Genomic DNA, 12,939 nt, shown 5'->3' on the forward strand with positions numbered 1-12,939 from the left:
AACGTGGAAACTTACATTATCATATGTAAAATAGACAGCCAACGGGAATTTGCTATATGATTCAAGAAACTCAGACAGGGGCTCTGTATCAACCTAGAGGGGTGGGATGGGGAGGGAGGTTCAAAAGGGAGGGGATATATGTATACCTATGGCTGATTCATGTTGAGGTTTGACAGAAAACAACAAAATTCTGTAAAGCAATTATCCTTCAATTTAAAAAAAAAAATTTGAAAAAGAAAAAGCAGCGAGCAGCACCCAGCAGGCACTCATGTTAAGTCTTAGAAACTCTTTCCTCTAGCGGCTAGATTCCATGATTATCACTTAGCACATCAGACCAAGGAAATGCGTATCACAAAGTATGAAACCGCAAAGGCATGTTGTTTCCCACTTACCAGAATGTTCACTTAGATTATGCTCCATCCTTATTACTTTGGGAACTCAGAATACTTTCATTCAAAATTCTTATTTTGCCTACTATCCCAGACAGAGAAAAAGGAGCAGACGCATTCTCAGATCAGAAACATGTTGATTTGTCCATGCAAAGCTAGAACCAGGGCAACTTTCTGCCTACCGCTGTTTCTACCTCTCACCTTCAATTGCCCTAGGTCTGCTAAGATGTCAGGGCTTCCTAGGTGGTGCTGGTGGTAAGAACCTGCCTGCCAATGCAGGAGATGCAAGAGACAGGAGTTTGACTACTGGGTTGGGAAGATCCCCTGGAGAGGGGCATGGCAACCCACTCCAGTATTCTTGCCTGGAGAATCCCTATGGACAGAGGAGCCTGGCAGGCTACAGTCCATGGGGCCCCAAAGAGTTGGACACGACTGAAGTGAGTTGGCATGCATGTATGCATTGCTACCATGTCGATCACATTCAATGTGTGTTAACAAATGGGGAAGGACAGGGTGGGACGAATTGAGAGTAGCAATGAGATATATACATTATCACGTGTAAAACAGATAGCTAGTAGGAAGTTGCTATGTAACTCAGGAGCTCAGCCTGGAGCTCTGCGGTGACCTAGAGGGGTGGGAGGGAGACTTAGGAGGGAGTGGATGTCTGTCTACACATGGTTGATTCATGCACAACAGGAACCGACACTCTGTAAAGCAATTATCCTTCAATTTAAAAAATTTTACAAAACATAATGGGAGGGACGCCATCCTAACAGCCTGTGGGAAGCCACAGGAGGCGAGCGCTCCCGCTCCATTCTCAGAACTTCCCGGGGCCATCTCAGTACTCTGACGGGGAGAGCCCTGGAGGCGGCGGAGTCCAGTTGGGCTCCACGGGGAAGGCCGATTCTGTCTGGGGCTTTCTGCTCTCTAGAAGTGGCTGCATCTGGATCACTTCCCTGAGCGCCCTTACCAACACAGCGCGTGGGACATTCCCTGCACCCCTACCCCATGACTGCGTCCGCCCCTCCGGCCTTTGCCAGGAAGAAACTGTCATCATCGCGCCGCATTAGCGGTGACCACACACCAGGCGGGGTGGTGACATGAGCTTCCAGAGCACGAGGCCTGACGGGTGGGCCCTCCCAGAGCCAGGAGCAGGAAAGCCAGGCTGGGGGCGCCCCAGACCACCAACCAGCTCCGAGACCCCGGTGGGCTGCCCTCGGCCGCCTCCTCTCTGATCAGAGACACCCCATCACCTTCCAGGAAGGGTCTTTTCACCGCTGACCTTTTATGAGCCCCCTCGCCTTAAAATCAAGGGAACCACACATTTATAGGAGTCTATGCATATGTAATGTTCAGAACAGGGAAATCTACAGAGACAGAAGTAGACTGCCGGTTGCTTAAGGCTGGGAGGTGGCTAGATAAATGGCACAGGGTTTCTTTTCAGGGGTGATGAAACTATTCTAAAATTGTCTGTGGTTACGATTGCTCAACTACATGCATATATTAAAAGCCACTGAATTGTATACTTTAAATGGGTGAATTTTATTTCAAAAAAAGAAAGGTGGGGGTTTCAGGGGTTATGACTTGGCGTTTTCACTGCCAGATCAGGGGGTTCAATGCCTGGTCAGGAAACTAAGCTCCCACAGGCCCAGCTGTGGGCCCAACAACAACAAAAAGCTATTAAGAAATCAGATGACAGGGTTTTCCTGGTGGTCCAGTGGTTAAGACTCCACCCTTCCACTTCAAGGAAGGGGCTCGGGTGGGTCCCTTTTGGGGAAATAAGGTCCTACATACTGTGCAGTGTGGCCAAAAAACTAAAAATTAGAAAGAAAACCCAAGGAAATCGAAGAGAGGTTGGATGGCGAGAGAGGAAATTAACACTCATCAAACATACACCACACGCCAGTGCTTTTTTGATCAACCGATTCACTACTCGCACACTGTCTAAGGTCCCATGCTAACACACAGGATGATTTGTGGAGCAACAGGGGCTGGGAACGCAGTGGAGGAGTGGATGGCAAACCAAGGAGCTCAGGGAGCTTAGATAAAGGATCTCCAAAGGCAGAAGCCCCATGATTAGAGAGGCCGTGTGTCCTGGGCTAGGACAGAACTCTTGCACCTGTCTTGTAGGTAAGTTATTAACAGTCCTCCCTTCTTTCCATGGTGGCTCAGACAGTGAACCGTCTGCCTGCAGTGCGGGAGACCCAGGTTCAATTCCTGGCTCGGGAAGATCCCCTGGAGCAGGAAATGGCAACCCACTCCAGTATTCTTGCCTGGAAAATTCCACGGACAGAGCAGCCTGGCTGGCTACAGTCCATGGGGTCACAAAGAGTTGAACACGACTGAGCCACTTCACTTCACTTCTCTCTCTCAAGCGCCTGGAAGATGCATTGTAACATATTTACATGTGGGTGGTTTGTGAAACCAAAAAAAAACAATCACTTGAACATGAAGTCATGTATCCTTAAAAAACATTTCTGTTGTTGTTGTTTTGGCCAAGGCGTGGCTTGTAGGATCTTAGTTCACTGAGTGTGTGTCTGTGTGCCCTGTCGCTCAGTTGTATCTGACTCCTTTTGGCCCCATGGACTGTAGCCCGCCAGGCTCCTCTGTCCATGGAATTCTCCAGGCAATAATACTAGAGTGGGTTGCCATGCCCTCCTCCAGGGGATCTTCCCGACCCAGGGATCGAACCCGGGTCCTCCATAGTAAAAGTGCCAAGTCCTAACCACTGGACGGCAAGGGAATTCCCCTTAAAAATATTTTTAAAAATTAAAGTACACTTTGCAAAAAGTTCAGCCTTGTCTAAGGTATGGTTCTGTACATTTTTAGCAAATATAAAGTTATGTAGCCACCACTGAAATCATGGTATGAACTGCTCCATCACACCCCAGATTCCTCCATCCCTCTTTGTCAATAACCCCACCCCAACCTCTGGCCAGAACTGATCTGTCTTCTGTCCCCATAGTCTTGCTTATTCCTAAATATCACATAAATGGAATCCTACACTGTGCTGAGGCTGTATCAGTAATTTGTTCTTTGTGTTACTGAATATTCCACTGTAGAGATGAAATACAGTTAAATTAACCTTTTCGCTATTTACAGAACTTTTGGGCTGTCTGAAGTTTTTTGATGACTATGAATAAACCATAAATTAAAAGATGCTTGCTCCTTGGAAGAAAAGTTATGACCAACCTAGAGAGCATATTAAAAAGCAGAGACATTACTTTGCCAACAAAGGTCCATCTAGTCAAACCTATGGTTTTTCCAGTAGTCATGTATGGCTGTGAGAGTTGGACTATAAAGAAAGCTGAGCACCGAAGAATTGATGCTTTTGAACTGTGGTGTTGGAGAGTCCCTTGAGACAGCAAGGAGATCCAACCAGTCCATCCTAAAGGAAATCAGTCCTGAATATTCATTGGAAGGACTGATACTGAAGCTGAAACTCCAATATTTTGGCCACCTGAGGCAAAGAACTGACTCATTTGAAAAGAGCCTGATGCTGATTGAAGGTGGGAGGAGAAGGGGATGACAGAGGATGAGATGGTTGAATGGCATCACTGACTCAACGGACATGAGTTTGAGTAAACTCTGGGAGTTGGCGATGGTCAGGGAGGCCTGGCGTGCTGCAGTTCATGGGGTCACAAAGAGTCGGACGTGAATGAGCAACTGAACTGATGAATAAAACCACTATTGTGTCAACCTAAGGTCTCATTTCTGTTGCGTAAACACCTAAGAGTGGGATTGCTGGGTCATATATCTTGAGGTTTTTTTGGTTTGTTTTTTTAGCTTCAAAAGAAGTGAAACTGTTTTCCAAAGTGGTTGTACCATTTTGTATTCCTACCACTTCTGTTGTTGTTCAGTTGCTAAGTCATGTCTGACTCTTTCTGACCCCATGGACTGCAGCAGGCCAGGCTCCCCTGTCTTGCATTATCTCCTGGAGCTTGCTCAAATTCATGACCATTGAGTCAGTAATGCTACCTCACCATCTCATCCTCTGCCACCCTCTTCTTCTTTTGCCTTTAATCTTTCCCAGCATCAGGATCTTTTCCAATTCCTACCACTAATATATGAGAATATAGTGAAAGGAAAGTCGATCAGTCGTGACCGACTCTTTGTGACCCCATGGCCTATACAGTCCATGGAATTCTCTAGGCCAGAAGATAGGAGTGGGTAGCCTTTCCCTTCTCCATGGGATCTTCCCAACCCAGGGATCGAACCCAGGTCTCCCACATTGCAGGCGGATTCTTTACCAGCTGAGTCATAAGGGAAGCCCAAGAATCCTGGAGGAGGTAGCCCTTCCCTTCTCCAGGAGATCTTCCTGACCCAGGAATCGAACGAGGGTCTCCTGCATTGCAGGCGGATTCTTTACCAAATGGGCTGCCAGGGAAGCCCTATGAGAATATATCCCTACCACTAACATGTGAGAATTCCAGCTGCTCTGCATCCTTGTCAACATGCAGTATTGTCAGCTTTAAAAAATTCTTTTTAGCAACTTTAATAGGTGGGTGGTGATATCACTTCGCAGTTTTGTTGGCAATTTCCCAATGACTAAAAGTGCTAGGCATCTTTCATGTGCTCTTCTGCCATCCATGTAGCTTATTCAGTGAAATGTCTTGTTCAGATTTTTTGTCCATTTTCAAACTAGACTGTCTGCTTATTTTTATTATTGAGTTTATACATTCTTTATATTTTCTGGATACAAATCTTCTATGTGTGATGGGCAAAATATTGGGCTGGCCAGAAAGTTCATTCAGGTTTTTCTATAAGATGGTATGGAAAAATCTAAATGAACTTTTTTTGGCCAACCCAATATTTTCTATATTGGGAAATGTAGCAACCCACTGTTTTGCTATAGGGAACAGTATGCAGAGATAACTGATAAAACTTCATGATGTTTATCAGTAATCTAAGGATGATGTGGCCACAGATACTTTATCTCAAATGGTTCAGAAAAAATAAAACTTCTTCGTACTACACTTGTAATTTTTCTGTAAGTTTGATACTGTTTCAAATTTCTAAAAATTATTTTTTAAGCTTACATCAAATATACACACATTTCTGTCTCTTAAAATAGTACAGTCAATGGGTTTTATAATTCCTTTAACAAGTATTTAAACTGTATCATCAAGAATTCAGATTAAACTACTTCATGTGAAAGTCCCAACTTGAAATAATTTTTATTTGTGCAAAATCTATCTGTTGGCAAAGACAGAATTTCACTTCTATTTCTTGTCTATATTTTTACACATCACCTGCATTACTTTGTTGAAATATTAAAATCTCTTTCCCATTGTAAGTTATAGAAATCTCACAAGGATTTTTAAATCACCTTTTAAATATAGCAAACATTGGTCAACTTTTATCTTGCTGTTGATGTTTAGTCGCTAAGTCTTGTCTGACTCTTTGCAACCCCCTGGACTGTAGCCCACCAGGCTCCTCTCTCTGTCCATGGAATTCTCCAGGCAAGAATACTGGAGTGGATAGCCATTCCTTTCTCCAGGGGATCTTCCTGACTCAGGGATTGAACCTGTGTCTCCTCCGTTGCAGGCAGATTCTTTACCGTCTGAGCCATTATTTAAAACTGTGATGAAGAAGCTGATAGTCTTTTTATTATTAATATTATTTTTTTATGCGGATCACTTTGAAAGTCTTTACTGAATTTGTTACAATACTGTTTCTGTTTTATGGTTCGGTTTTTTGGCTGCCCTCCCCGACCAGGGATCAAACCCGGACCTCCTACATTGGAAGTTGAAGTGTCAACCATTAGACTGCCAGGGAAGTCCGAAGAAACTGATATTCTTTCTGAGTCAATTAATTCAAATACTGCTTAAAAATAAGACTATGTCTCATTTGGCAGAGTTGTGTCTTACAATGGAAGTAGGGACACCAAAAGGTAAATTCAAGTACGGTCAACACTGTGGGAGGAAGCAGTGAACACCTTTCCCAGAGGGAACACTTTTCTTCTATGATTTCTTTAATTGTTTAGGAGAGAGGCTTTTCTAACTCTTAATCTGCACATGCAGCTTTGCCGACACTGCGCACTTTTTCGGGTAAGTGGTTCTGAAATGTGTCAGCCACCCTTGGCAGGCTCTGCGCTGCCTACCACCAGACCACCCCCTCTTTGGAGGTGGTTTCCCTTTCGGCTTAGAATTTTGCCATTGATAGATATGTCCTTAGAGTTCATGTCTTCCAGCCACAACTTTAATACTTCTCAGCCTCTCTCAAGCCTTCTCCTGGCTGGTCACTTAGCAACCTCTGGAGCCCTCAAGGCCACAGTTTGCTAACTCTCCTGTCGAAGGCATGAATTCTGGATTCATCGTGACCTTGCTGTGATCTCTTGCTAAGTAAGTCCCTCAGAGCCAGTTTTCCCTGCAGTGTTGACCTGGGTCATTGTTTCCACCATTAATTATCCAATGATGTAGTGAGGGGCCATAATGTACGAAAACTACACATTTTAAAATAACATAATCAGACTCGATGTTGTGAGATGCTCACACTGCCAGCTACCAGAGATGAGCCCACTTAAAGGACTGGCATATTCCAGGCTCTTATTTTATGTTCCCATCCAATCTGTAATTACACCACAATAGTCTCTGAGAGGACTGTGATGCCAAAACTTTAACAGAGAATAAAATAATAGGCAGAATGAAACTAGTTGGAACTCAAAAAAGATCTTATCAGTAGGCATCAATGGTAGTAATTTTAAAAAATGAATGTTTTATAATTTAATTTTTAAAATGAATGTTTTATAATTATCACATACTTGCACCCTTTACTTAACAACAAATGGAGGCAGGAACTTTGTCTTTTATACTTTACGCTTTAGAACACATCATGCGTTAACAGCACATCAAAACTAACGAACCATGATTATAAGCTAATTTGGTGGTTTCTCACCTTGAGAACACTGAGGAAAAAAAAGAAATCACTGCATTCTAATAAAGCTAAAAGTCCTAGACAATGAGAGCTAGTACCACAGAGTTCAAACCCCCAAAGCCAATATAGTGATTGAAATTCAAAGCACTGGGTATGTTCATTTAGATCACAGATTTTACACTGTACTTAACTTTTTGCTTTTTTAAAACTGGAGATGTAAACTGAAACAACTCTCAAATCTCTTAGCTCTCCCAGAAATCTTTGAGGACTTTCCTTTTCAATGTTATATTTTACCAATGAAAAGCAAACATCAAAACCAGACTGCCTCCTGTTTTGGTAAACAAAGTTTTACTGGAACACAGCCACACTCATTGGTTTACATCTTGTCCATTGGCTGTTTTTCCGCAAAGGCAGGGTTGCAGGTGACAGAGACCGCATGCCCTCAGAGCTGGAAATATTTATTATCTGACCCCTTACAAAAAAAAGTTTGCCCATCCCTGTTCTAGATTTCATTTCCACCACTTATAATTTTCATCATTTGGAACAGCATCCACTCCATGTATCAAAACTCTGAAATATTGAGACAGATGTCTGCTTTGCTTTTTAAGCTGTTTCCAGATTTTTCTTTTCAAAGGTTAATTTTTTTCAGGTCCCTGAGGCCTTGATTGTATTTAGCAAGTTCCTAAAGTGCCACCTTCTCCCAGGTCTACAGTAAATGGAAACTGCAAACGTAAGTGGACCTATTCATCATTCAACAGAAACATACTGAAGTGGTCAAGCGGTCCAAACTCCCAGTTATAAAATCAGTACGTTCTGAGGATGTAACAGACAGCTTGGTGACAATAGTTAATAATGTGTGCATGTGTGCCGTCGTGTCTGACTCTTTGAGACCCCATGGACTGTAGCCCGCCAAGTTCCTCTGTCCTTGCGATCTCCCAGGCAGGAATACAGGAGTGGGTTGCCATTTCCTTCCACAGGGGATCTGCTTGACCCAAGCATCGAACTCATATCTCCTGCATCTCCGGCATCAGCAGGTGAATTCTTTACCACTGAGCCACCTGGGAAGCCCATAGCTAATAATACTGTACTGTATATTACATATGTCAAATCACTATGTTGTACTCCTAAAACTAACAGAATGTTATATGTCAATTATATCTCAATCTGAGAAAAAATATTCTAAAAAAAAGAATAATAACAAATTTCAAGACAACAAGGACTCTTCTGGAAGGATCAAGGAGTATGGAAAAGAACTAGAAATATAACGTATTTTCAATGACAAAAAGTGAAAAAAAAAACCTAGTTAAAATTAAATGCTTAACGAATAGTCAAGTACTTCAGCTTAGCCGAACTAATGCTTAAAACTTTTAAAAATGTAATGCGCACCAGCTGTATGAAAACATATACTGCTGACAGGAAGGACAAGGGGGAAACAAAAGTGAATAAAATCCACACCCTGTGCTCTGGAGTGAGACACAGCAGCAAAGACACAGCAGAATAGCAGGTGATAAAGGCAAAATGGGAGCCAGATGGCCCTGAAATGGTCTAAGCTGCTGAGTCAAGAACGTCCGGGATGAGAATGAAGGCATGTGAGCAAGTTCTAAAACCTGAGAAAAAGTGAAGAGACCATCCAGGCTGCAGGTGTGGGCAAAGACCCAGAGTGCTGGGCAGCAAACACTGGGGCTAAATAACAGGAAGGCAGGAAGAATAGGGACTCACTCCAAATGGACTGACGCCTGCAGCTGCCTGGTGCCAAGCCGTGTGTCCTCTGAAGGCAAGGTGGCTGGTCACGCAGACCAAACCTTCCTCTCCAAATGTAAGAAAGGAGAAGAGCCTGCTCAGTTCTTCATATGCAGCTGTGAGCAATACCCAGTTTCCCAATTCCCAATCTTGTATCTTCATATCGGCTTACTTCAAATTACCAGCAGGAAATGAAACAGTGACATTTTTGGCCCAGCAATTCAATTCCTTGGCAGGTACTCAAGAGTTGAAAACAAATGTACACACACACACACAAACGTGAACATGGCTGTTCACTGCAATATTCATAATAGCCAAACAGTGGAAAAAATTTTTAAAAATTCATCATTTGACAGAAAATGAAAATGTGGTATACCCCCCATACAATGGATTATTAGTCAGCCATAAGAAGGAATGAATGAATGAAGCCAGATCCCAAAGATCCTTTGATGATTCTGTGCTTAGGAACGATGTGGAACAAGAACTATTTGGAATGTCAGAGACATAGGGACAGAATGAATATTGGTAGTGTCCATGGCTGGGGTGGGAAAGGGGAACGACTGTCTTAATGGATTCAGCATTTCTTTTGGGGTGATGAAAATGTAAGGTCTGTCTAATCCAGGCTATGGTTTTTCCAGTAGTCATGTATGGATGTGAGTTGGATTGTGAAGAAAGCTGAGTGCTGAAGAATTGATGCGTTTGAACTGTGGTCTTGGAGAAGACTCTTGAGAGTCCCTTGGACTGCAAGAAGATCCAACCAGTCCTTCTAAAGGAGATCAATCCTGGGTGTTCATTGGAAGGACTGATGCTGAAGCTGAAACTCCAATACTTTGGCCACCTGATGTGAAGAGCTGACTCATTGGAACAGACCCTGATGCTGGGAGGGATTGGGGGCAGGAGGAGAAGGGGACGACAGAGGATGAGATGGCTGGATGGCATCACCGACTCGATGGACATGAGTTAGGGTAAACTCTGGGAGTTGGTGATGGACAGGGAGGCCTGGCGTGCTGTGATTCATGGGGTCGCAAAGAGTCGGACACGACTGAGCGACTGAACTGAACTGAAATGTTCTGTAATTAGTGGTGATGGCTGCATAACTGTGAATAAACAATAATCACTGAACTATACGGGGCTTTCCAGGTGGTGCTAGTGGTCAAGAACCCGCCTAGGAGGCCAAGAGCCATGGGTTCGATCCCTGGGTTGGGCAGATCTCCTGGAGATGGCAACCCACTCCAGTGTTCTTGCCTGGGAAATCCCACGGACAGCGAAGCCTGGCGGGCTCCATTGGGTCGTTGAGTCGACACGACTGAAGCGATTTAGCACCTCACACACACTAAACTACACACTTTTAAAGGTGAATTTCATGGAGTGTCAATAAAGCTGCCATTGAACAGCAAGGACGGGGAAAACAGCCCTCCAAGCCTTTTTTCTCCTTTACATCTAAATCATAACCGTGACGGAGTGTAGTTCAGGACCAGAGACTCTTCTTCCGGCCTCTGGATTGGTTTTCTGCTCACAAGCCGGCCGCGGGTGGCCGCCCCACTGGGCACACCCACGACAAAACCCAGGTCGCGCGGCACTCGGCAACGAGCGCGACAGGAGGCAAGGGATCGGGACGCCTCCGCCGCGGAGCTGGACGCAGTTACCAGGCAACAGCGGCTAACCCGCCCCCACCACCTAACCAATCACGCACTTCCGCACGCAGCGCAGTATCCCCGCGTACGACCGCCGGAGCGTGACCTCCGGCACATCAGGCCCTAGAGTCCAGAGCCGGCAAGCACCCGCCCCCACTGCCATCGCTCAGCCAATCAGAAGGGAAAGGGGTGCGCGTTCCGTGCGTGCGACCGTTGCCCCCGCGCCTGGGCTTCCTCGCCCCACCCCCACTCCTCGGGCCCTTCCCGCCGGGAACTGGTTCGGGGGGCCCGTCGGGCCGCCTGAGGAGGGGGGGCTTGCAGCGCACGCCTGGGTGGGTAGCCTCCCCAGGCTTCCCCTCCGCCAGGTCTGCGGGACGAGAAAGTTCCAAGCAAAGCACCCGCTCTTAATGGCGGCTGCGGCGGGGGCGGGATACGCACCTGAGGTCCCCGCCGGCGGGCAGCGCCCGGCCGGCCGCGGGGTCTGAGGTCTGGGCCACCTGGGAGTGCCTGGCGCCGAGTGCGGCCTGCCGCGACCGTCTGGAGGCGAGGGCTCGGCGTTGTGGGCGGCGGCCGGAGCCCTGCTCTCCACTATCCCTCCTTTTTCTTTCTTTCTTTTCCTTTTTTTTTTTTTGGCTTCCTGGAAGGCAGCCTGGACTCGTGTGTCCGCAGCGCCCCAAGTGGGAGTTGCCGTTTCCGGTGCCGTGGAATCCACTTCAGCTGCACATTGAGTTTGGAAGTCGCTTAGTCCCGCGCTGTTCAGGGCCAGAAGTGCTTGTCCATCTCCAGCCTTTGATGCGTGTCTGCACGTGTCGCCCGCCGCCCCCGACACCGCCTCCAAACGTGGATGTCCTTTCTTGCTCTTTTTTAATTTTACGCTTTTTCGCATGATTGCAGTTTGTAGCTTTAAGCGGTGAGGTCATAGCTCCAGTGACCTGTGAATCTGCCTTAAAGCCATTGAGTTACATTGTAATACTGTTAACAGTTGTGTCCTGACCTTTTGATGGGACTCAGTGACTTTACTGGGCTTCCCTGGTGGCTCAGAGGTTAAAGCGTCTGCCTGCAATTCAGGAGACATGGGTTCGATCCCTGGGTTGGGAAGATCCCCTGGAGAAGGAAATGGCAACCTACTCCAGTATTCTTGCCTAGAGAAACTCATGGACGGAGGAGCCTGGTGGGCTACAGTCCACGGGGTCGCAAAGAGTCGGACACGACTGAGCGACCTCACTCACTCACTCACTCAGTGACATTACTAAGGAGTCGAGAGCTGTCCTCCTGATGGTGCTGGTTCTCCAGCGAAGAGTCAAGTATTACTTTAGTGTTGTTTAATCAAAGTCCGTTACATTTTTATTTTAAATATGCCAAAAGGAGAGTTGCTGCTGTTGTCAGTAGCTAAGTCGTGTCCGACTCTTAAGACCCCACGGACTGCAAAAGAATAGGGTAATAGAAACCGTTTACCCATTGCTCAGATTTACATATCATGCCTTATTTTAAAGGACTATTTAGACACAATTGAAGACACTGTTCTCATTCCTTTTTCTTTACTATCTTAGAGTTCTAATACACATTTTCTTTTGCAGAAAGGCAAGTGTCCCAAATTCCCTGAACTTTTTTTTTTGTGAGTGACTAACAAGGGTATTGAGCATTACTTTACTAGCATGAGATGAGTGCAATTGTGCGGTAGTTTGAGCATTATTTGGCATTGCCTTTCTTTAGGATTGGAATGAAAACTGACCTCTTCCAGTCCTGTGGCCACTGCTGAGTTTTCCAAATTTGCTGGCATATTGAGTGCAGCACGTTCACTGCATCATCTTTCAGGATTTGAAATAGTAAACGGTGAACTTCCATATGTTCAAGCTGGTTTTAGAAAAGGCAGAGGAACCAGAGATCAAATTGCCAACATCCGCTGGATCATAGAAAAAGCAAGACAGTTCCAGAAAAACATCTATTTCTGCTTTATCGACTATGCCAAAGCCTTTGACTGTGTCGATCACAGTAAACTGTGGAAAATTCTGAGAGAGATGGGAATACCAGACCACCTGATCTGCCTCTTGAGAAAACTATATGCAGGTCAGGAAGCAACAGTTAGAACTGGACATGGAACAACAGACTGGTTCCAAATAGGAAAAGGAGTATGTCAAGGCTGTATATTGTCACGCTGCTTATTTAACTTCTATGCAGAGTACATCATGAGAAACGCTGGGCTGGAAGAAACACAAGCTGGAATCAAGATTGCTGGGAGAAATATCAATAACCTCAGATATGCAGATGACACCACCCTCATGGCAGAAATTGAAGAGAAA

At 45.4% G+C, this 12,939-nt stretch overlaps 1 protein-coding gene across 2 annotated transcripts in view; it reads right to left on the reverse strand.

The window, feature by feature from the left end:
• LOC138075691 (general transcription factor II-I repeat domain-containing protein 2) overlaps window positions 1–11,187 on the reverse strand; it is a 47,581-nt gene extending 36,394 nt beyond the window's left edge. For both annotated transcript variants that reach the window (XM_068967623.1, XM_068967622.1), the window contains exon 1: window positions 11,078–11,187. The gene's annotated coding sequence lies outside the window, so the exon portion shown is untranslated. The remainder of the gene's footprint in view (window positions 1–11,077) is intronic.
• Window positions 11,188–12,939: the final 1,752 nt, after the last annotated feature.

Source organism: Capricornis sumatraensis, chromosome 3 (assembly GCF_032405125.1).
Source record: "Capricornis sumatraensis isolate serow.1 chromosome 3, serow.2, whole genome shotgun sequence".
Taxonomy (NCBI): domain Eukaryota; kingdom Metazoa; phylum Chordata; class Mammalia; order Artiodactyla; family Bovidae; genus Capricornis; species Capricornis sumatraensis.